Source organism: Drosophila santomea, chromosome 3L, assembly GCF_016746245.2.
Source record: "Drosophila santomea strain STO CAGO 1482 chromosome 3L, Prin_Dsan_1.1, whole genome shotgun sequence".
Taxonomy (NCBI): Eukaryota; Metazoa; Arthropoda; class Insecta; order Diptera; family Drosophilidae; genus Drosophila; species Drosophila santomea.
Window position 1 is genome coordinate 20,777,089 of NC_053018.2, and position 22,090 is coordinate 20,799,178.

The 22,090-nt window shown below is 37.6% G+C and overlaps 1 protein-coding gene across 3 annotated transcripts in view; it reads left to right on the forward strand.

Moving 5' to 3' along the window:
• Positions 1-138: 138 nt before the first annotated feature.
• The window catches only part of LOC120447520 (receptor-type guanylate cyclase Gyc76C), a 38,570-nt gene continuing 16,618 nt past the window's right edge, over positions 139-22,090 (forward strand). Inside the window, exons 1-3 of one of the 3 annotated variants that reach the window (XM_039628951.2) lie at positions 150-217; positions 3,812-4,177; positions 13,874-14,066. The gene's annotated coding sequence lies outside the window, so the exon portion shown is untranslated. Of the gene's footprint in view, positions 218-3,811; positions 4,178-13,873; positions 14,067-22,090 lie in introns of all 3 variants that reach the window. The other 2 variants (XM_039628949.2, XM_039628950.2) reach the window with 2 other exon arrangements.

The window sequence follows — 22,090 nt, forward strand, 5'->3', positions numbered from 1 at the left end:
CTTGCTATGTACATTCAAGAGAACAATTAAGAGAGCGCAAGAGCGGTGTGACCGTGCCAGCAATACTGAAAAATGCCGCTGTAAGTTCTGGCCAAAGATAAAGTTAAAAGTTACGTCAATTTGAGCCAATGAACTGGCCACACTGATATATCACATATTCAAAGGTAGTCGCGACGGAAAACGGAAAGCGCGGACGGATCGCGCAGCCAGAGAAGCGGTAAATTCGAAATAAATGTTTTGAAAGAACAAAATGAACCGGTCTTTATTCGTTTTGAATAAAACGAAACAAAGTGAATTCGTGATTTAATTGATAGCCAGCATGGCGTCGTCAGCATTAATTGCGTTCTGAATTGCTCTTTCGAAAACGCAGACACATACACACAGACACAAAAGTATCGGCACCCACACGATCGCAATGGCAAAAGCGCTGCAGTGATAAAACAAATGCACAGCAATAAAGGCAATGTCGGAAAAGTTTCACAATGCACAGGCGGCCCATGCATAAAAATGTCCAATTTGGCGCTCTTTGCACTTGTCACGTCGTTGGAAAAGCAAACAACAACAATAGGAACAGAAGCTGAAACAAAAAGAAAACCGATTTTACTCCGCGTTTTGTTTTTGTTTGGACCGCCGCTCACGCACTTTCGTGCACACACGCACAAACTTTTTGCATTTGTTTTCTTCACCCGTTGCATTATCACAACCACTGATCTCCTCTCCTCCCTCTCTGTTGTGCTCCCAGTTGTTCGCTCTGCCCCGCCAGAGTTGCCATTTTCGACCGACAAGTTGCAGTGACTATATATAACCGTTTTAAACGGTTTTATTTTGGCACAATCTTCGGAATTATATCGGATTAATGTTATTTGCCGCTTTGGGCTTAATTTCTTTAAAACTTGGCGGGACTGATAAATCAGATCACTCTGACTATCTGTTGCTTGTTTATTTGTGTATTTTGATGTATTTGTACTCGGATGTGAGCAACAGCTTACACTTTTGTTTACCTTTACGGGCACGAATTGGAGACAGTAAATGCAAATTTGGTTGCCTTAAAGCGTTATAATAACCCAATCGGAAGCTAATTCAAAAATGAAAATGTAATTTTATATTAGATGGTAATTTAAAAATAGTTCCTAAGACAGGCCTACGCCTGTTATTATTTAAATGCAGGAATGTTCTTCACAATTCTTAGGAAACTTATTTTATTTTTTGTATTTTTTAAGTTCAAATAAATATATCAGTGGTATCGTGGAAAAATTATAACAGAAAGCTATTTTAATATTAAATCGTATACTTTTATTAATTTACTTCTCATTAGTCAATCAAAATGTTTGTTGTACAGCGTTTGAACAGCGTATTGAAACCACTTTAAAAAACTTGTATGGTCATATGCATATGCATTCGGTTTATATGATTTGTGAACAAATAGTACATAAACCTATTAAAATAACAAGGCATACACAGACTATTGAGAAATCCTCTTTTCAACGGTAATATTAAAGCTTAAGCTAAATTTTACACATGAGATGCTTTCCTGCCATGCATCATACTTTTATTATTTTATCGTATGGTATGTACGATATTTTGCTTCAAATGCAAATTTACAAGCTTCTTTTGTTAATTTGACAAATTAAGCTTAGCCCAATGCTAAACTTATTTATTTATTACCGAGCACTGTGACTTCGACTCAACTTAATTTCGATTCAGCTTATTGCCACAGTTTTTGTTGGTTGTTTTACTTATATGCTAATAAGCATAAGAAGTCACATTTTTATACACTTATATTATTTTTATTAGAGGGGTTTTTTTAAACAATGTTTCTGGAACTTGGAATATATGTATGTATGTATGTATGTAAATACATATTCTCAAAGAGGATTTGCAAAATAATGTTGATCGGGAATTTTCTTTGATACAAAGAGTCTTTATTTTACTGCAATATTGACTTACCCAACAAGCGGTTGTGGTAGACTTTTTTCTTTTTCTCTTGCTGTCCTCTTAATCTCGGTGTTTCTGTTTCTGCGGCCTACTGCATATGCATATTTCATTTTCCGTTTGGACTTTGGCAGATTTGCTTAGTTTAGCACCTTCTTGGCGAAAAGATTCCAACGGAAATTGTCAGCAGAAATTGAAAAACTCCCATGTAAATACTCTGCAAACACACACACGCACGCGCCGAGCGGAATACACACACACGCACACAGAAGTAGCGGCAGCGCTTAATAAAGATTAACGCATTTCTTATCAAGCGGTGATAGCGGGCAAAGAAGATGGAGAGAGCCGGAGCGAGATAGAGCACTACCACTGCGATAGCATTTGAGCTTCGCTTTTCGCACACAGACAGACACGCAGACAGACGGAGACAGTGATATCTTTTCTCTGCCTGATTAGCAGTAGCAGCGTCTAGTTTTTCTCGGGTTATTTATTTGTTTTCTGCTCTCTGCCGTCTCTCCCGTTGCCTCTCCCTCGCAGCAGCCGCCTTCGAACGCCGACGCTGCCTGCTTTATTCTCGCGCCGCTGCTGATAAAATAAAGAACAATATTAATTTAAGTTTAAAAATAGAATTCGCTGCAGATGCCCATTGCATGAATGTGTGCGAACGGAGAACGAGCGAACTGATTTCGCTCTCCCGCTCTCTTACAGCACACACATGTTGATCCGCAGCGGCGTCGTCAAATCAGTGATGGCAAATGAGAAAAGTAAATCTTTGGCGGATACTAAAAACCGCTAACTATGTAGACATACAAGTTTTGCAGTACTATTTATCAAAGATCAAAATAATGTTAATGTTTTTCATACAAATTTGAAATAGTAGATTTCCAAACTGGGCGCACTAAATATAATTTGACTAATTTTTTATTCCATTTAAACCGTTTTAAAATTAAAAATAGATAAAAATAGATAGCTCTTCCCTTCAGTTTATCCCACACTAATCGAAAGTAACTATATTTGACAACTGTCCTCATATGCTTACCTCAACATGGAAAAGAGGCCACAACTAGCGAAAAAGTCAAAGTGACATCTCTAGGATCATGCGGTGTCGCTCGTCCGATTTTCGTTTGGGGCTTTCAGTATTATTCTATTCGCCTGCGCCCCAAGTTGTTTTTTCGGATCGCCAAAGCCGCGTGTGCCCCACCGCACTCTCGCACACACACACACACGCGCACACATACACACTCACAGAAAACAATACTATGCATATATATGTATGTTTAATATATATATTTCTCTGATTGGATTGGGGCAAAAACAAAACCCAAAGAGTGCGAAAAGGTGAAAAAAAGTAAAAAGGCGAATAGCATTTCGAATAAAATCCAGTGCGGTTTGTGTTAATAATTTTTATTGAATGAAAAACAAATTCCGACAAATGTGTTAACAAGAGTGTTCGCAGCCGCAGTGCCATAAAGTTTACAACAATACGGGGAAAAAATCGAAAAAAATAACGAAAACTGGAATTTGTGATAATTGTTTTTCGTGCCAGTCAGCGAGAGGGAGAGCAGTGCAAAGATAAGAGATTTGTTTCGTGTTTCTAATAAGCGACTCAATGATACAGCAGTGTAGTTTTGGACATCCTTACCTTGCCATATTAACTTGCTTGTTTGACTGTAAATAGTATTCAACCATATATGTAGAACATTTCGGCATTTGATTGTTCTTCCAGATTCTTCGCTGTAATCTTGTTTTCTCTTTACGCCTTAAGAACACAATACAATGCATTTCTCTCTTCTTTTTTATTGCTCTTTTAGCATGCAATCGCCTTGTTTTGAAACTTACCGCTACTAACATTAGTTAGTTTTCCACTCTCTCCCACTAGCTCTCATCCCATGTGCAACAGCAACAAAAACAACGCGAAATTTAAATGTATATTAACAACAATATTTCCCATCCGAAGAGCGAACGCGAGTAAATAGCAACAGGAATAACAAAAAGCACAAAGTGAACAATCGTTAGACAACCAAAAAGCAAGCCAATTAGAAAAATAAACACTGAGCAAAAATTCAACAAAAAAAAATATAAAGGAAAACGCCGTGATCGTGGAAAAACAAAAACTTTATCTAACTGTAAATCGACCGCCAACGTGGGAGGCATCCGAAGCGAAAACAACGGATGAGCAGGCAGAAAAGAGAGAGAAGAGCGATCTCTGGCAAAAGTTGATGACAAAACGAGCAAGGGCATCTATGTAAGTTAGCATAATTTCTCTGTCAAGAAAGAGATTATAACGATCTCACGAAACATAATACTGTGACCGGAAAATAATAAAAAAAATTAAATTTTTCATTTTAAACTTTGTTATTGATCTGTAGAAAAGTGCAATACTATTTTAATTGATATACGATGAAAAGCTTCGGGTATATTTATAGTACATATGTAAAGTGTAAAAATATTTAAATTATGAGCTATCAGTAAGTTAATTAAATCAATTCGAATACATGTCACTTATTAAACACTATTATTTTGAAATTGTTATATTAAATGCAATGCAAACCTCTATGTTAAATCAGTCGTTCAACTCGCATTTTAAAAGTTCCCATGGAAAATTGCTAGTTTAACAAGTACCTTTGCAATATCCCATTGCATTACCGCTTAAATTATAATATATTCATATTTGTCGTTAGTGCTGAAAGTGTTCTTAATCTCCATCAGTTCTGCTTTCAATTTATTTGTCAAAAACTTCTGAAATGCGAGCTATTTCCGATTTAAATAATTACCCTGATGCGTGTGCGGTGTCAGTGGGAAAGCCAATGCAGTGAAACCGAAACTCTTGGGTTACCTCAGCTGGGAGCCATGCGCCCTTTCAGATTTTCCCCATATCCTCGATTTTCCCATACCCGTAACGAATGGGGAAGTTCGATAAAAGCTGGCCACCAAAATGCCGGCAATGAACCGCAACAAGTTGGCTTTTCCCATCGTTGTTCTGTTAAAAGTAGGTGGGGGAGTGCTCAAATTGCCGATGTGGCTTCTGGCGTTTTCCACTAGCCCCTTCGTAGCCTTCAGGGACTTTTCTGAACAATTTCATTTGCGTTTTCTGGTCGTACTAAATTTTTATGTGGAAAAGAAAAATTGAGAAAAATTCAAATCTTATACATACTGCATTTTTTGGGTGTTTCGTTTGTTTACATTATTCTCGGTTTGCTAATGAAATTGAAATGTTCGATGTCTGAAAGCGTTCTATTAATAAGTTTGTGTATTTTTAGGGAGGCGCTCGCTATTTGCACCGGAGTGTGTGTGAGTATGGGGGTGGTGGGTGTAATTGACAGCTTCCTCGAGACTTTACAGAATATTATTTTTGGCAACTGGCAGAAACGCAGAATATTCACAACTTGATCTTTGAATCGTATTTTTTTGGGTATCTGTTCTGTGTCAACATTTGCGCAGAAATACAAATGTTTCCCCTATTTCCATGGTGTTTGCTTGCAAAATATTAAGTAATAAACATGTTCGACTCCTTATTTCTGGCTTCAAAGCCAACCGCGCCGTCGTCTTCTACCATTTAGATTGAACAGGTGTTTTCCGTTTTTTCCCATTTCTCCTACAACGTTCGCAATGTAGTTGCAACTAACCTTAAAAGAAAATATTGAATTCTGATACGAATTATAATAGTAATTTGTAATTTCAAAATATTCTTTAAACGTGTTGCTTTTTCCAAACTATAACTATTCTAAGTTTAGTTTTTGTTTGTCGTTATTTAGTAAGCTGATATATAGATAATATTTGTTCGGCCAAATCAAAATAATCCTAAAATGCGTTAGATAAACCTTTCAGTTTCTCGCTTTCAGAAGCGTATTTTTTCGCATAATTTCCCTCATGGCCGACGTCGTATCCGCAAAAAAAGAAAAACAAAACAAGAAAAATGTATTTTAAGAGGCGTTTGTTTAGTCTTTTCCTGGATGCTCTTCGCACACGGTCCTAAACTTTTGGCTTAAATATAGAATCATTTTCAGAAGCTTTGGAACAAACAATTTGTTTGCGATAAGCTTTTATGTACTTCGGGGCATACAGCTATGTTTTGAAATAGAATTAAACTAATAATTGGGCGGAAAACAAAACATAGCCAGCAAAGCTACGAGAACTGGAAAGGTATGAAGTTAAATGCAAATCTTTTTTTCTATGTTTGCACAACGAACAGCAGTCAATCCATATAACACGGGTTGTTGCCAACTATGAATTAAATTGTGGTCCTGGTTTAATATGTTTTGCAATAGTTCCTGCTATAAACCGTGTTCTGTTCTGTTAAAAAAATTGTTGTAATGCTTAGTTTTTTCTTTTTTTGTATATTCATTTGCGCTAAAGCCGCAAACAATTTTGTGGTTCGGCAACGACGCAATCTTATCATCTAATGTTCTAAAAATAGAAGCAACAAATACACCAGCATGTATGGATGGGGCCCCATCGTCAGTACCGTCCCTGAGCGGGCCTCTGGAACTTGGAGCGAAAATTGTCGCCCAACCTTTTCAGCTCTATCTCGCTATCTATCTCTATCTCTAGCTGTATCTTTATTTGTGTGGGTATAAATAATATGAGGCATGGGCGTATCTCTATGAGAGTATCTGTATCCGTATATGTCCCTGTATCTGTATCTCTATCTGTATCTGTGTGGTATCGCCTGGTCTGTACAGCAGCATTGTATCTTTTTGCAAATTTCGCTAACAGAAGTTTAATTTTCTGCTTCTTAGCTGTGAATTTTGTACTTTTCTTGTTTTCTTTTAGAGCGACCGTGTGATCATTTAGCGTCCTGCTAATTTAATTTGAGTCTTCTGTTCTTGTTTGGGATGTCTGTTTTCTTTTTGAAGTGTATATACTTATATTTTTAAAGTTTTCGAGTATTCAAAGATTTTGTTGTGCTAAAATTTTATGAAAAAAGAATACAAAAAATTTGAATTACTTATATTTTAAAATTTCGTAAGCTTCCATTGTCTTGGAATTTTTCAATTATTATAACATTCGCGTATCTAAGAACTATTTTATTTACTTGTATCTTTTTCATAAAAGTATTCTCATTACTGTATCTTAGAATTAAAAAAGTAGGGCACTTTGAAATTTATTTTTATTCCTTCGAAAAAACTGTCAATTCTCAATTAGAAATTTGTCGCCCATAATTAAATTAGAAGTAGTATATTAAATGATTATAATAAATTTTGCTATATTTTTGGGTTTTAAAATTCCGTAAGAATCAGGCGAGCCAGTGCGTCATGGGCAAATAATTATACCCGTTACTCGTGGGCTAAAAAGGTATAATACACTTGATAAAAGGAATGTAACAGGCAGAAAAAAGCGTTGCAGCCGCTATTCTATTATATCTGTTTATTATCCGGATCAGTAGCTCATTCAGTTTAGGCATGGCTTTCCGTGTTGTCCGTATGCCTGTCCACAAGAACGGCGAGATCTCGGGAACTTTAGGGTCTGGATTCTACATGAAGATTTTGGTAACGCCCACTTCTAAGAATCTACAAATTTTGTCAACAGAGTAACGGTTATCTGTCTTATGTTTATTTTGTTTGTTAATTCTTTCCTAAAAATCGTGCGAGATAAAGGGTAATCGCAGCATTCTATTGTGAAATATAATTTATTTTTTTTTAGAAACATTTTGCGATTGTAACAGCTTTGTGTTGCGAAAACCAAAAAAAATTACCGCACCCCACATACAATTTCAATTTGTATATCATATCAACACTTTTATTGATCAGAGCATTTTATATCCGTTCACACCTCTGAATATTACTGTCACTTTGTTTAATCATCCATTTATGACAAGCAAGCAGAAAAAAAGGAACATGCCAAATATTTTTTCCTTCCAATTTTCTTTGCTGTCAGGCCTGAAAAGTTTTTTGCGCGTTTCTGAAATAAACATACAGAAAGCATGCATACAGAAAAAATAAGAAACAGTGTCGGAAACAAATAAAAAATTGATTGAGAAAATGAAGCTGTTGTGTAAAAATTTCCACAGCCCGTATCAGGGAATTATAAAAAATTCCACCAGGCTGAACAAAAGAAGTTGCTGGCCCGCTTTTTATTCTAGAGAAAGGGACATTATTTGCCTAATCATTTAACAGAATATTGTGGTGTGTTAATAACTGACATTGGCAATTGGGGAACATTTTTGTTTGTTTATTGAAATTATACCGTTTACTGCGGGATGCGTAGCAAAAATTCCACAATAAATAATTTGACACTTGAAATCCGTTGTCATTGCATAAATTAGACAGAACATGTCAGACCGGGTGGTGACCATGGCCAAGTCAATGCGAATCACTTGGCTTACTTCCTTCTCATCAACTAAAGCAACAAAGCAACATTTCGGTGGGTTTCCTAAGAGGTCTCGATATCCTTATTAGATTTGCATATATGCAAATGCACTTGAAGATAGCTAGAGGTCCCTTGACTCCTTTGCAAACAAGAATTTTCATCTCCTTCTTTGAAATGTTGCTAATTGTTTTGAGTTTTGGTGGCTGCAGAATGAAGGATTAGGTGGATTATGAACGAAGTGGAAGTAATTTCCATAAGTATGCAAGAAAGCATACAAAGTCAAGTTAAGATTTGTAGAGTTCGTTTTTAGTGTCTGAATTAAGGTGCAAAATATTCAGAACAGATTGTGTTATTACGATACCTTAAAGCGGTTTAAAAACACTTGTATTACTTAGCAGTTTAGTATCAATTGCTTTTAATGGCATCACTTTCATAGATTAAATATATCAATGTTGCCATTTTTCGATTGATTTTTTATTTTAATTATTATCAAAGGTTTGCACAATATTTATTTGGCAATATTTTAAGATGTCATTAAAGTCACCTTTCCGCCTTAATGTTAACTCGTTATTTGCATTAGTCGGCTTGAATGCATGGAATGCAATGCAACAGCCACATCGAGAATTACGTCAATGAGACCGACAAGTGCATAAGCTTCATTCTTGTATTGGCAGAGCGTGAAATGAGCGAACCCCAGAACCCGGCGATTCTGTTGCCCTGGCTACCAGTTTCCCGAGTTCCCTCTTGATTCCCAACCACTGCGCTCCAACATTCGCCTACACTGTGCGTTTCGGAAGCCAACCATTCGTTTCGACCATGTAAGTTCACCCCGCAATAAAATCCGTCCACAGACAGGGGCCTAAAAACGGGGTAGATCGATAAGCCGCGGATTCTGGGGTATGAACACATGCACTGCCATATTTAAATACAAAAACGGAATGCGTTTTTTAGTCATTAGCTGGATGAGATGTTTCCAGAAGAGCAGCTTTAAAGTACACTGAAACTGCATGAAGATAAAATATAATTACATAGTGGTTCCTTTTCAGTCTATAGTAAATATAATCAAATATAAAATTGAGCATGTTACCCAATTATTTTGGTTTCACGCCGTATAACTACTAAGAGAGCCAATTGGACATTTAATTCGAGTCAATACCGTACTTAAAAGCCTCCTTGTTTTCCGCCAATTAGCAGAATATCAACGGGACAACGAGACCAACTAGTCACTATCAATGAACTGATTGTTGCATGTACACACTATGTGCAACCGAAAAGTGAAAGCACGCTTTACGCTTTCCTGCTAAATATTTTCTCATTCATACACTGATTTTGGCTCACACCCCTGCCAAATATGAATTTTCTGTGTCCATGAAGCTGTGAGTTAAAACCACTGAATGGAGTTCAATCAAGAAGTCGAACTGATTTAAAGAATGTAATTGATCAAAGTCATAATTTGAATAGAACTTTATTTCCCAACCTTATTAAGAAAGTGCTCAACAAATTATGCTTTCTTCTCAAGTTGTATTTATAAAACTTATTTTTATTTTATGCAAATATTTTTGGGTTACAGTTTTGAGCAATTATTAACATTGTGCTTTTTAAAGCCAAAAGCCAACTAAAACCTGGTTCGCATAAAGTGAGTGCTGAAAAAAAAGAGTTGGTAACAGGGGAAAAATTATTTTGCACACATTGCTGTGGGCCCCCAAAAGTCCAAAGTAATTTAATTTGGCCAATAAAAAAGCTTTTTTGCCTCTGTCCCTTGTTTTATACATAACATTATTCCTGTGGGGCATGACATGTGACAAGTGACGGGCAGAAGATGGGTTGACAATCGGTAGTAGATTTATTTCAAGTCTGTTGTGTGCTGCAGTTTTGTATATTGGTACAATTATGCGGGAATTTTACAGTCAAACGTTTGGATTTGTTCAAGCAATTCAGTGCTGTGACATCTTCTTTAGTAGTTGTCTTGCTGCCTAGTTCAACTAAGATTCATTCAATCAACTATGATTTATTCAATCTTTAATCTCTTATTTTCACACTAAAATGTTTGCGAAGAAGTCATAAATACCCCATCAAGGTCTGTGCACTTCATTGCATATGTTCGGAATTTCTTATCTGACTTGCAATTGCTGGCCACATTTCCACTAGTATCTGTAACCAGATGCGGTAATGGAAAATCAAGAATGGTTTCAATACAATTAGATTCCAAATTGATGAAAAGGATATTCCGGCCTTAAAGTTAAATTAAACCTTTGAACTGAGAACCGTTCGTAAATAAATTAAACGAGGAATCGCGAATAACCAAAGTAATATGGATGTCACCTAACAAAGATATAATCATAAATAACTGCTTGTAACTTTTGTTGACACTTTGCAAATTTGCATCTCCCAATTACGCACCACCACAAGTGCGTTAAGATTCCTGGAAATCCGCAAATAATAAACATAAAACTTGACTTGCCCGAACCGCAATTTACATAATTGTAATCTACCCGCAACAAAGCTGATAATCTATTCGCCGATTTGGGCAACGTTGTTGCCCTCGGACTTCCCTTCAATTCTCACCTCTGGCCAAGTAGAAAACGTTTTAGGGCCCTTTCAACGCTTTTGTAAGGGAATTGTTTATGTTTGGGCCAAAAGGCCGCCACTAAATTATGTTGTTTTAACTTGTCATTAATGGCCTTCCCGACTTGCGGTTCCTGGGCGCTGCCACAAGACGGTGTCGATATGACCGGAGGCGATGTTTTCCCTCGATTCCTCCTTTCCCAAAATGTGTCGATTGGCAGTTCCTGCCCCGCAGTGCCCTCTGCCACATCCTTCGATCACACCCCCATTCCAACCCCTCCATGCGCATAAATTAAGTGCCTCAATATGCCAAAAGCAACAGACAAACGAATTTATGGGGCGGCTTTGCAGTTCTTCGGTTTTGCAGGATACCATTGTATGCATATTTACATTCTTAAAACATTAAAATATACTTTTTGATACATATGAAAAAATAGTTTAAATAAGTTGTGAATATGTGATATCACTGTCAAAACATGTATCAAAAGTATTTGATATAATAATTGTAACTTAGCCGTATCCTTTATAAATATTTACCTTTTTTTTGTGATTTCTCGTTTCTTGCGTATATTTTGCAACTGCAAAAGCGACCCTCTTAAGATATTTTTCAGCGAAAGCAAACAATTTAGCAAGAATGTCACGATTCCACATCCCACTCGAAAATTTGCCCATGGGCCTGGCGTGCCAGCGACATAAGAAGCGAAACAATTTTCAATGAAAATATGAAAGGAACTCGTTATCAGAGTCCGCCTACCTGGCGGGCAGTTTTCCCTACCGACAGATTTTCCGCGTTTCTTCTCGGGGCCCTTCGTCGTGGACAATACGTGGGCTTGCCTGTGGTCCCAATTTGAGTGTTTTTGTTTAATAAACAGAATGTAAGTTGAGTAGATTGAAGAAAACGACGCCAGCCAGGCGGTGAAAGTCCACAAAGGGTCTTCTTCCCCACAGTTTTTCTTGTCTTTGTTCCTGCGTTTGTTTGTCATAATTTTTGGGCGGGGCTTCTCTATTGGCATTAATCGCCATCGGAAAAGTGCGAGGAAAATGCGATGTGCCAGTCAATATGCATACCCGGTATCCAGAATACCGGTCAGCTCCAGATCCACCTCTTCCTGCGCCCAAACACCCCCATAAATTTACGACTCTTGGAGCTTTTAACAACTGTTTGTCCTGCAATTTCCCACAAACGAGAGAGCAGGAAAATTTATGATTATTTTTATGGGCTCTGTGAATTTACTCTCGCCACCAATTTGGGTGTAAGAAAAAATCGGTAGGTGGAGGCAATACTTGGAAAGGAATAACCTGGATACGAGAGCAAAAGTTTTTTAATAACTTGGCCTCTTCGCTCGCTTTACCAGGAAAACTAAAACGCACCCGTTTGCTTAGCATACTTTTCAGGTTAGGCGCTCTATGAAAGCAATTAACTCCGCTCCACTCGCTGCACTTCATTTGCATCCACGGCCACCACTACACTATGTTATGGGCGTGTTCCCGCCCACTTTTCCGCACATGTGAGGCCCGCGGAAAAAAGACAGCACCAGCATAAACTCAATTTGCCGCCGAGCTGTGGGACATCCTATATGTTGGCTGATAGTGGGTGTAGATTTGGCTAACATGAATTGATTGAGAATGTCAAAGGGGCTTTTCGCACGGAGGCTCGGAGGATTCACATTTGCATTGGCCGGAAGCAACAGATGATAGAATTTCACACATAAAAATAAATAAACTAAGAGGTAGAAGGAAAAAGTCGGACAGATTCTGGATATCAAAAGTTAAAAACTTTAAAGGCTTTGTACAAGTTGTAAATTTTTACTTTTATTTAAAGCCTTCAATTTTTTACGCTTAATAGCTGCTTGCTGCGAAATTCTTTAATAATTGATTGATGTGGATGATATTATATTATTGGCGATATCCACTCTCCTTTAGCCAGACCTGTTCCTTTACCCGATAATACTTTTCTTTATTCTGCCAGTTACATATATTTTTTATTTCTTCTTTATTATGTATTTGAAATTTGCAGCTCACGTTTAATATAGGACTTTACTTACTGATGCCCTTTACAATTTACAAGCATTCTTATGAAGCATCTATTTGTAAAGATGCTGCGTTGACGCTTTCCTGAATTTTTATTCTCTGATAATCATTTGATTTACATATTCAGTTTTTTAAACATTTTTAGCTTTTTGCCATGTTGATGCAAGCTAATTTGTTGGCACAGCAAACAAACAGTCCCTTAATTGGCATCGTTAGGGATTTTGCAGCGCAGGACTATGAAAATATACAAAGGGCAAATAATGAATTAATGGAATATCCGTGGAATTCAAATTTGTGAATATTTGTCCGTCTTTATCATGTTGATTAAAAATTATATTTTAAAAGTGTTTTCATTCCTTACTCGCTACAAACCACCATAATATGTTCGGTAAACTTTTGCTTGCAATTTGGATGCAACTGATAAATGTCAGGAAGGAATGGAGCAACATCGTGTGCCCCGGAAAAACTTTAATTGAGAGATGGAAGTAAATAACAATTCTGTTAAAATAAGGCTACGTGAAACCTTATCAGCATCTGTTCCATTGCTCCCCATTCGGCTTTAAAACATATTTTAATGCAAAAGCATTTATAAATTTTGTCAACAACCAACTGAACGAGACCGAATTAGTCATATAAATGCAAATTAACTTCATTTATTTTCTTTTGCCTGAGCATATAAAAGTGGAAAGATATTTTTGGTGAAAACTGTGCCTAAATAACAAAGAAAATATATAGGAATGTAGAGTACAAATGGAGTTTGGGTAGTAGCTTCAGGCTTATGTAAATTGTATCTAAAGGTCTGAAAAATGGTTTATTTATACGCTTATTAAAAAAATTCCCTTAATATGTATGCAAACATGTAAAATTGCCAAGTTAATTCGGTTCAACAACTTTGGCGCTTCGCTAATTGCTGGATTTTCCGGCCATCAGACGAATATTTAAAATTACCTTTAACGGCTTTTAATTGCAATGTATATATGTATATAGTTTTAATTCAAACAAAATGATTAAAAATTTATATTTTATATTTTTGCAGCTCCGGTTTAATATAAACATTGTAAAGCGCTGAAACCAATTCCCAGGACTATATGTTGTGCGTCTATCAAAATTGTCCTTAACAACAAAATAAGTTATATTTATTAAACGGAAATCAACATTAAAATATCTGGACTTGTGACTAGGCAAATAATTACAGCACATATTTACGAACTATACAACAAACATATCGCGTAAGTATGGATTTTGTTATATATTGTTTATATTTAGGGGATTTATAATGTAAATCTTAATCTTATGGCATTATTTCTAAAAAACGAGAGCTTGCAAACCATACATTAAATAACATTTCTCTTTGGGGCACAATAATTTTCAGAAATACTCATTGAATATATTTTTTGGGAAAAAGAATTGCTCACATTTATTAAATTGTTGTTCCCAATGTTGACATTCTCTTATCAGATCCATGAAATATATCATTAGCTACATTTTACATATTTGCGACTTGCAATTTACTTAAAATGTGTTAATTGCTTACTTAATCACAAATGAAAACGAACATGTGCAAAAATTGTGCTATGAGTACAACTCGACTTTCTTATACAATACCTCACACATGGGTGTATATCGCAAATATGTGTTTATACAAATGTGAGTATATATGTAAGTTTCGACGTTTATTTCTCGATTTTCAACGTGAAGTCTGATTCAGCGGCTGGTCGAACTTGCTCAAGCTTGTGCCGCTTTTTCCAGTCAGCTTCGCAGAGCCAAAAGCGTTTTGGCAATTTAGTTCAAAAACTCGGTTCGATATGCAAATACGAAGCTATTGGCTATTTCATGGTTACACTACTGTTTCTTTTTTATAGATCTTAGAAAGTCGGCACAACTAATTTGTGACAATCTCAATTAAAAGTTTAATGAAATTAAGGCTTCTTGTTATGGCTTGTTAATATACTGAGACAAGGTCGGGTTACTATTTTTCTAGCGCGAATCGCAGATGTTTGTATCCAACTACAGAATTCTTTCGAAACTATGCGGAAATCTTTAATCTTGTATCTTTTAAATACAAATCCAAGCTGCAAGACCTTCAACCGCTCCCGCCCTGTAAACTTTTGTTTATTAGCAACTGTTACGGTAATTTACACATTTTATTCTCAGCTCGTATTCATTTCGTATATATTTTCTTAGAGGCTTAGATACCTTGTATGTCAGCATATGTTATAATGTAAGTAAGATCGCGCCATTCAGCGACACAGCCGTAAATCCACTCGCACATGGAGCCAGAGCATATTGCTGAAATGGAGAACCGCACGATAATTTAATGATAATTTAAAGATAACTTTTATATAAACAATAAATTTTGTTCTCGCTGAATTGGCGCGTTCTAAAAATAGAACCCGAGCTGTTACAAAAAGCGGCGATTAGTAATATGGAAACCCAACCGGCGTTGGCCGGTTTGGTTTCCATTGATAGCACTTTACCAGGCATTCGACGACTCTATATACATAAATATCGGAACAATATTATGAAAACAGGAAAAAATTCGCTGTTTATTCATTAGCATGGAGGCGTGTGTGGGGATAAAGCCCGAAATACAGACTTCTGAATAAGCTGAAGGTGTTAGCAGACCTATACCTCTCGGATTAGTCTAGGCAAACAGTCAAATCTGAGCAGCCTAAAAATAGCCGAGAACTTTGTACAGTGTTTAATTAAATTTAACTTGCTATGACATCTGGTCAATATTTAAATTGTGCTTAATGGTCTTTGACTACTTGCTTTGGTTAGTCGTTTGTGGATTTTCTAATTATAGTTCTGTGTTTCATTAACCGGCTAGGATTTTTATTGATATAATAAATGATCAAGGTTATTTGTGGAGTAAAATGGCTTTCTGCAGTCTAGCAACAGGAACGAATACCCTTTTCAGCCACATATAAGTATATAAATCTAGAGCGCTTATAACCCTGTAAAGTATGCCATGCCCGTTTGCGATTCCGCCGGTCTGTCCGTATGAACGTAGGGATCTCGAAGGTATGAAGTGTTGTAAAACTGTCACCATCTCCCCCACTCTTTCTTCAGCCAAGCAAAAGGTATATAAATGAATTTGATTATAAAGTCGATGAACATTATTTCTTTTTTATTGAAAATTCAATCAGAATCCGGAATCACAACAAAACTGAAAAATATGAATGGGAAGCTAAGCTTGAGTCAATAGCTCTTGTTTTCCTTCAGTTATCTACTCACTTTCATCGTAACGCGGAAGTCAGCCAAGGGCGCCCAATTTCCATACAACCGGCAGCCGTTGAAGTCTAACACAAAAACCATTGAAAAATCGAAAAATAAACAAAATTCATTCTCTATCGTCTACCGTTTCGATTTAGTTTCGTCGTCGATTAATTCGACAAAAAAAAAACTCGAAATCTCGTGAAATGAATACAAGCTTTAACTGTCATTATTCACGGATCCAATGCCGAAAGGAAAACAAAGCAAAAGGAGAATACATTTGTTAAGCGGCAATTAAACGTCTATGGCAACACTTGAAATTCGATTCTAAGACGATGGATCGTTTTTTTCTGGTTCTATAGAGCGGGCTGAGTGGTCTTATAACTGACATTTTCAAGTGACTATATTGTTCAACTCGATTTCGTTTCGCCCTCAGTCAATTATTTGTTTTTGTTTGCCGACGAAATCATTTGGTTATCTTGAGTTCTTATCAAGTGATTCGGTTGTACTTACGTACTACTTAGGTAAACGACAAGCAATTCTCTTCGCCTTCCAATAATTTACGTGAGTGTTTGCGGGAACGGCGATATGGCGAATGTGATAGCTCTTGATTGGAGTCGGAGGCGCCGGGTAATTAGCCTAAAAATATGTGTAAGCCCACGCCGAAAGCCGGCGAGTCCATCAATCAATGAAATGGAATGGAGGCGACGACTTGGCTGCTCCGACATTACGTCAAAAACTTATGCTAACTGACTTTGATTGGCGGCGGAGGGAAGCTTTGGCGGTTACAAGTTCAATGGGCTCTATCAGTCAATGAAAATTACTGGAGTCGAATTAGCTCAATCGAATTAGCTCAAGAAGAGTCAATTGAGAGTGGGTTGGGGTACAGAACTTTCTTCGGTCGAATGGGTTAAGTAATGCGACAAATCAATGCAAACGTTGTTGACTCCAGCGACATTTAAATTTACAAACGGATTTTCTGTTAACTAGGTTTTCTAGTGGAATAATAATTTCAAAATTGATTTATTGATTATATCAAAATTTTTAAATTTAAAGAAAATACCAAAATTCTGTGACCTAAACGTTCAATTATACTTTTTATGTGGTGTTAATTTTAAAACGAAAAGTTAATCAATTCATTCAGCCGTGATCATATGAGTGCTACAAGAATTAAAATAGAAATTCTGGATGGATTCGGATTCGGAAAAAATCCCCAATGACCAAATAGTTGCTCTATATCCGACTCCGTGTGATTCCCCCCCCACATAGGTTTAAGTTTTTTCCTTAGAATCGAGATCTCTTTCGTTTGAGTGACTCTGCCATTTTCTAATTTTAATTCACAGAGAGCATTGGGATAAGCATTTAATTTAAATAAAACGGTTTGTCGGATCACTTATTGTTACATAAATTGTTAAAACAAAAGAAACCCCTTGGGGTTGGGGGAGTAAACAGAGAGTATCTTTTTCAACAAAAAAGAGTGCCACTTAAGTATAATCGAACTCTATTAGAAAAGCCGACAAAAATCCAATTACCCTTAAAGAGTATTTGATTGGCCGTCATCATTGGATAATTTAAGTAAATGCCAATTAATTGAATCTGACAGAAAAGAAAAGAAATCGAAAACAACCACATCCAGTTTGGTCAGGTAGCTGTAGCTGTGGGCATCAATAAAAACTAGCAGCTAAAAAAGCTGAAAAAAGCAGAAACCCATTTATCATGTACTGTCAAATTTGAGGTTTTTGAGGTTTGGAGTTTGGGCATTGTTATCTTGTGACCTGGAAGTCAATGGCCATCGCTGGACTGTGTGGTTAGCTACGGATTCGGAGCTCTGGGCGCTCGAGGTGCCGCCAGTTGGGCTGGGCACGTTTGTAGATGAGCTTCTTTCCTCGGGTATTTTTTATGCGCCGATTGTAATCTTCGAAGGCCCTAACTGCTTAATTAATGCGTTTTCGCTTTCTACTTTTCGGTTGTCGCGTGGCCAGACGATGACAATGACTAATCAGAAAATAGAAGTAGCTTTTTGTCTTCCCGCCAGTCCTGTTTCTTTTTTTATGTCACTTTTTGCCCGGCAATTCTTCTTGGGGGGTTAATTGAAAGACCGCCTGCCTTGAGACCGCCTCTGTTTCGTTGGGTTGAGCAAACAAATTGCATTAATTTGTGTCTTATTATTTAATAACAAAATAAATAGACAACGGCCGACAACGAACAGGAGGTGGGTTTTTAGCACTTTGCTGGCGCCACTTGCCGACCAATTATTTTAATTCCGATCAATTAGGAATCAAATGAATTGCACGGCGCCAAACAAGGATAAGCCGTCTACTGCGTTTTCTTTTAAGCCCTCTTCGTTTGGCCTTCTTTTTGCAGCTTTAAAACTGCAAATTGTTCGGCGAAAACTATTTGCCGTTAAAGGACTTTCCTTTTCAGTTTCGATTCTCGGTTGATGACGCCTTGAAATGAATTCCCAATTTGCCAGGCCCTCAAAAGCAGAATTTTAATTGCGGTTTGTGCGGTTGTCAAGAGGTGTTTTCTGCATATCATATACTATGAGAAATCAAGGACTTTAGCGAGATTTTTCGTTCCACCTTGTGAGATTGGTTTAGTTATGCCATTAATTGTGCTTTCACGTCTGCCAAGTGGCAAAACAACGACCAAAAAAGGCGAAAACACACTCGTCCCATAACCCCCAACTCCAATCAAAATGTAATAATGACGCTGCACCTATTTTGGAATTTTTTTTATTTGCATTTTCCTCACCCAGCTTTTTTGCAAAACAAATTTGCTGTTCATTTATCGAAATATATTCATTTGAGGCTCGAATCAAATTTTCATACGTAGTCATCTGAACAACAGTTATATTCGGGGAAACCATAAAACCATAAATTTCGTATTTATTAATGCGCACACACGTGTGTGTGATTGAGTGTGTGGAATAAAGGTGCATGGAATCGATATTTGGAGGCGCCCGAAAAGAGCAAAAGTGAATTGCCATGATTATGATAATGGGAATTAAAGACGCTCAGGGGACGACTTTTATCGTCTCGACTTTTACATTCTCGATTGTATGTTGTATGTGTAGTGTACATACTATTAATAATATTTTATGTGCAAAAATATTCCGACCAAGTGGCGGTTATCAGCCAACACCCCAAAATAAAACGAATAGAACCTGGTTCGAGATAATGCCGGGTCTGGAGTGCTTGTAGAGCTGCTATATACATACATATGTATGTAGTAATACGCGCAGTCCATCAAATGTGGGCTACGAATCTTTTTTTAGTCGCTCGCACAGCCGGAGCTTTGGCATGTGTGGACACTAAACTTATTAATAAAACATCGAGCCATATCAGCTGCGAGTCTTAAATTCCCAATCTTCTGCTCGTTTTGGGATCTTTGGCTTTGTGCATTGGATATCGCTTTGGCTTGACTTGGCTCGACTTGGGTTCAGAACGAGTCGCCGTTGCCATTTGCTGTTTGCATATCGCTCTGCCATTAATCGCTGCTGTTTGGTGGCTGTTTTGTTGCTGTTTGCTTAAAAAGAACAACAATCACGCATATGTATATATGGCAAGGCGTACAACAACAAATGTTATTTTTAGCTTGGATTATTTATAAATGGCCTTGGCGTTGAGCTCAGGGCCCCGAGGAGGTGAATAAAGCGGGAGAGTAAGAGTGAGGAATATATGGAGAATCGTATAGTCTGCAACGATCGTTCCAGTTTTATGTTATTTTCTTCTTTTCGAGGCTTGTGTTTTTGTGGACGCTGACTACTGATTTGATAACACAAGGAGATCTCTGCTACAAATCAAACTAAACTGATTTACGTTTCTAGTGTTTTTAACTCTTAGAATGATATATAAATAATGAAAAAATTACTGTTTTATGAGCGCCTCTAATCTGTTGGTTCTTAAGCATTTCAGATTGTATAGCACATATAAATTAAGTCACCTTAATGGAGGTGGACTTCTGACCCACAGTCTTAATCATACCTGTTGCTGTATAACATTGAATTTAATTCTAGAAATATTTCTGATGGGTTGTTTAGTAATTCAGACTGATTAGTGAATTTCCAATTTACCCACAGCAATTTCTCCTCAATATACCACCAATTCAATCCTCGAGTTTCCATCGGGTGAACTCAACATTCATTCAACCATTTTGACAGCTGCAACTTGAGGAATGTACTCATACTTACCCTTGACTCTTATCGCGCTGCGCCCCGCACTTCATACGTATTTTTCAGACAGGAACTGTCGCTTTACATAATGACTTAATTTCTATAAGGAGAAGAATAATATTAATGAACAGCGTTTCCTCACCAATGCTCAAGAAATTATTACGTATACGCCACATTGCACACAGCTTGAGGGGGAAAAGATTTGAAATTAGTTTTGGTGGGTTTGGCGGACTTGGAATGCTGACTCTGCTGGCCAGAGAGCAGAGAATGAGCTGGGCGGGAATGAGCCATATAACTGGCCACTATAGCTAACAAAAATAATAATAATAATACCAGTTAAACCACTTTGCGTGCAATGGCAGACACAGAGGCAGCACCAGCACCAGCAGCACCAGCACCAGCAGCAACTTGCATGGAACTTGTTAAATTGTTAAACCCATCAAGACAACCCAGCCCCAAGTAGTTGGAGCCAGTCCATCCAGCCAGCCAGATACCCAGATAGCCAGGCAGCCACCCTGTCACCCAAACAAATGCAAACTGGACAAGATGGCAAGGACTGCTGAGGAGCAAGTGGAGAGCACACTCCTAAAAACGTATACTTCGATTCATAAAAACTCGAATGGGCTCTAATAAAATACAAAAACAATTGAAATACGTAACAGATTTTACCATTAAGGATTTGATTGAAATGGAGTTGAAAGTCTTGCAATGTAGGCGAGGTATCTCTTTAATTCAATTTGGATAATTATTCATTCTCTTCAAAAAATCGTATGTTATTTCCTTCAGTTTGCAGAGAAATGCGCTATTACGATTATTTTCAATTTTTTCAAGTGCATCTATCCAGATGTGACGCCGAGGCCACGTCGCGACGAATTGGCTAGGAAATACTCTTGAGAGCCTGTAAAGGCATCGATGAAATAGAAAACATTTCTAATAGGCGGCAAGGCGAAATGGAAGAGAGGCGTTGAAACTGGATAATCTTGATAGGGGAACTTTTTGCTGCATTGATTAGGAATGGAGGAGCTCCAATTTAGCCAGAATATTAGTTGGGGACTCTCAGCAGATGCGGTCTGGGTGGTTCTATTAGGTTTTTGCGTTCAAAAACAAATGAGAAACAAAAATTAAATTTATAAAGTGATAGTTGACTGGCAAATAGTCTTTGTCAAACTTATTATAGGGCAGTGACTTTCGTAAAAAAGGTCCTTTGAAAATTGCAGAGCATTTGTATTCCAAATGATGATGCTGAACATTAGTCAAGACAAGCTGGTGTTCATTTTACTGACATACAAGCGATTTCGTTTTTCATTTACAGATTTTGTAGAATCCCAAGAATTCATGGCCGAAAGGCATTGTAGCATTTTATTTGCCAACTGAATGGTAACTATTTTCGGGCGAATCGGAAATTCTGTTTCCTGTTGGCACTCAACCCTTTTTTGGGAGAAAACGGATGACGATGTGCATGAGGAATGGGTACATCTCCTAACACGAGATGAGCTTTGAGCTGCTTCCGAGCTAAAGTCGGCAAAGTCGAGAGCTCTGCAGCTCGGCTTGACTTGAGTTGTTGGGCTTTTTTGCTTTTGCTGTTGTGTTTTGTGCCTTTTGGCGGCCGTTGCACATGTGGCGCGTATTCAAGTATTTCCCCACGGTCTATTTTTAGAAAATCCAGTTTTTTGGCAGCACCAACACTGTGGCAGCCAGCTCCCCAGTCTGCTTTGCATGACAATCTGAGAGGAAGCGAGAGGGTCCGAGCGGAGACAGAGATGGCCTCAGCGATGCCGACCTGCAGCACCAGCACAGATTGCAGGCTCCTCCGCCACTCATAACTCCTCATAGCTCCACCGCTCATAAATGTTTCACTTCGCG